Source organism: Jaculus jaculus, chromosome 2 (genome assembly GCF_020740685.1).
Source record: "Jaculus jaculus isolate mJacJac1 chromosome 2, mJacJac1.mat.Y.cur, whole genome shotgun sequence".
In the NCBI taxonomy this organism is placed as follows: domain Eukaryota; kingdom Metazoa; phylum Chordata; class Mammalia; order Rodentia; family Dipodidae; genus Jaculus; species Jaculus jaculus.
In genome coordinates, this window is record NC_059103.1 from 82,012,803 (window position 1) to 82,016,199 (window position 3,397).

Consider the following 3,397-nt stretch of genomic DNA (forward strand, 5'->3'; position numbering starts at 1 on the left):
TGAAAATGGCATTTCTACCAAAAGCAGTATGAAGATTTAAAGCAACGCCAATAAAAATAACAGCATTATTTGTCACATAGTGCTCCGCGGGCGCTATGGAGGTGTAGGGTGGAGGCCTCTGAGCCGCATCACCTTGCCCTCTGCCATAAGCTGTGCTTCCCACCCAAATACGCACTTTGGCTCCTGGGGTTTCCGTTTGCCTTTGGGACCACTTTAACTTTCATTCCAGGTTGACAACAGCAAAGAGATGCACCTGGACTTTCCTCGGAGCCCTCTGCATTTCTAAGCGTTGGGTGGAGTTGGGGTCTGGTCGTGCTTGCTTGTTGAAAAGAAATCGCTCCTGCTTTAGTCAATAGAAAACTTCCTTAAGTGTCTCTTGAAGGAATCTGTGATTCTCCAAACCCCCTCTCCCTCCCACCCCCAAGCTACAAAAAACTCTGTCCAAGCATCTGTGACATCAGCCCTTTTAAGCGTCCATGATGCTGGGCCCTGAGGGAGGTGAAGGCTATGTGGTCAAACTCTGAGGCCTGCCCTGGTCCTGCTCCATTGAGAATGTGCAAAACTTCCTCTCTGACTGCACAATTCACCATGGGGTTGCAGGTGTTCATTTCATTTACACTAGAGAAGGGAGGCAGAGTGGTGAGGCTTTTGTTGAACTTGAGTCAGAAGATGATGTAAAATTGGCTCTTAAAAAAGACAGGGAAGGGCTGTAGAGATGGCTTAGTGGTTAAGCGCTTGCCTGTGAAGCCTAAGGACCCTGGTTCGAGGCTCAACTACCCAGGACCCACGTTAGCCAGATGCACAAAGGGGCTCAACATATCTGGAGTTCCTTTGCAGTGGCTGGAGGCCCTGGCGCGCCCATTCTCTCTCTCTGTCTGTTTGCCTCTTTCTCTCTCTGTCTGTTGCTCTCAAATAAATAAATAAATAAGCAATAAAAATTTAAAAAAAAAAAAAAGACAGGGAAAGCATGGGGCATGGGTACATAGAGGTGTTCAAGTCACATAGAACCAAGATGGAATGGGTGTTGAAGCACAGGCGTCCAAACAGTGCCGACAGTGCCAACGATCGCTTTGTAAGGCTTTAGGGACTCCCAGTTGGATGCACAAAGGAAGAAATTGTTCAGTTCTTCTCAGGGTTAGAAATAGTGCCAAATGGGATCACATTACCTGTGTACCCGGAGGGCAAGATTACAGGGGAGGCCTTCGTTCAGTTTGCCTCACAGGAGTTAGCTGAGAAGGCTCTCGGGAAGCACAAGGAGAGAATAGGATGCAGATACATTGAGGTGTTCAAGAGCAGTCAGGAAGAAGTTAGGTCATACTCAGATCCACCTTTGAAATTCATGTCTGTGCAGAGGCCTGGGCCTTATGACCGGCCTGGCACAGCCCGGAGGTACCTTGGCATTGTGAAGCAGGCTGGCCTGGATAGGATGAGGCCTGGTGCCTATACTGCAGGCTATGGGACTATGATGAGTACAGTGGCCTCAGCAATGGCTGTGGCTTCACCAGACACGTGTTTGGGAGAGACCTCAGCTACTGTCTCTCAGGAAATGTATGACCACAGATACGGAGACAGCATGTTCACAGTGCAGAGCACCACTGGCCACTGCATCCACATGAGGGGGCTGCCCTACAAAGCAGCTGAGAATGACATAACTTCTTCTCTCCACCTGTGAGAGTCCATGTTGCAATTGGCCCTGAGTGACGGGCCAAGCTGACGTTGAGTTTGCCACCCAGGAAGAAGCTGTGGCAGCTATGTCAAGACAGGGCCAACATGCAGCACAGATACATAGAACTCTTTCTGAATTCAACAACGGGGCCAGCAGTGGGGCTTATAGTAGCCAGGTGATGCAGGGCATGGGCGTGTCAGCAACTCAGGCCACCACCTATAGTGGCCTGGAGAGCCAGTCAGTGAGTGGCTGTTACAGGACCGGCTACAGCAGTCAGAACAGCATGGGTGGATATGATTAGTATTGTAGGAACATTTGAGTGATTTCAATCAAAATTTCACAGGCAGCCAATAAGAAGTGAAAAGCAGTTTATAACTAGAGGAAGCTGTGGGACCTACTTTGCACCATGAGTTTGTGAAATCTGGATTTAAAAATACTTCTTCAGTGTTTCTCATGCAAACTTTTCTTCTAGCATGTAATATTTGAGTAAGCTAAAATATTTTCTTTGCTTTTCTCAATTAACATTTTGGTAGTATATTTTGGGGTGATGTTACCTGAGTTAAAAGTAGCTTTTAAGTACATTAAGTGTGGATCTTTCCAGCACACCACAGTGAACATATTAGGGAGATGTACTTTGGAGAACTCAAAAGTGCTAGAGCCCTGATTTAAAGAAGCATTCCTAATGTTCATTCTCGCTTATATTTTCATTTAAATCTTTTAGGTTAGTTTTAAGCATTTTAAAAAATAGTTTTGAGAATTGAGACTCAATCTAATACTGTAGGAATTGGTGAAGTCTTGACTTAAAGCTTTCTTTATACTGTGATTTCCTTTGGGTGTATTTTGCTAAGTGACACTTGTTAAATTTTTTTTGTTAACTAAATATTTTTCTTAAAATAAAGGATTTTTCACAATAAAAAAAAAAAATCTGGTATCATACCCAATCTGAAACTATATTAAAAAGCCATAGTGACAAAAACAGCATGGTACTGGCATAAGAACACATACATAGACCAATAAAGACTCAGATATTAGGTCAAGTAACTATAGCTACTTGATCTTTGACAAAGGTGCCAATAATGTAGACTGGAGAAAAGACAGCATCTTCAACAAATGGTATTAGACAAATTGGATGGCCATAAGAATGAAAACAAGACTAGACTGACTAATCTCTCTATACACAAAAATCAAGTCCAAATGGATTAAAGACCTCAGTATGAGACCTGAAACTCTTGTCCTACTTGAAGAAAAAATAGGAAGCACACTCCATGATATAGGACTGGAGAAAGACCTCCTGAACAAAACCTCAGTAGCCCAGGAAATTAAACCATCACTCAACCAACTGGATTTCATGAAGCAAAAAGGTTTGCACAGACAAACACACCATAAGCAAAGCCAATAGATTACCCACTGAATGGTGGAAAATCTTCACCAGATATACCACTGATAGAAGCCTAATATCTAGAATCTACAAAGAACCCTCCCTCCCAAAAAAAACTAAGTAATTTTTTTAAAAAAAGCCAAACAACCCACTCCAAAAAAGTGGCAGAGAACTGAATAGGGAGTTGTCAGAGGAAGAATTACAAATGGATAGCACACACTTATGACAATGTTCAACATCCTAACCATTAGGGAAATTCAAATTAAAACATCTATGAGATTCCACTTTGATCCAGTAAGGATGACAATCATTAAAAAAAAAAAAAAAAAAATCTATCCATGACAAATGTTGGC

The 3,397-nt window shown here is 43.0% G+C and overlaps 1 pseudogene; it reads left to right on the top strand.

Annotated features, from left to right (window-relative positions):
- Positions 1-476: 476 nt before the first annotated feature.
- LOC101601324 lies at positions 477-2,087 on the top strand (annotated as a pseudogene).
- The last annotated feature ends 1,310 nt before the right edge of the window (positions 2,088-3,397 follow it).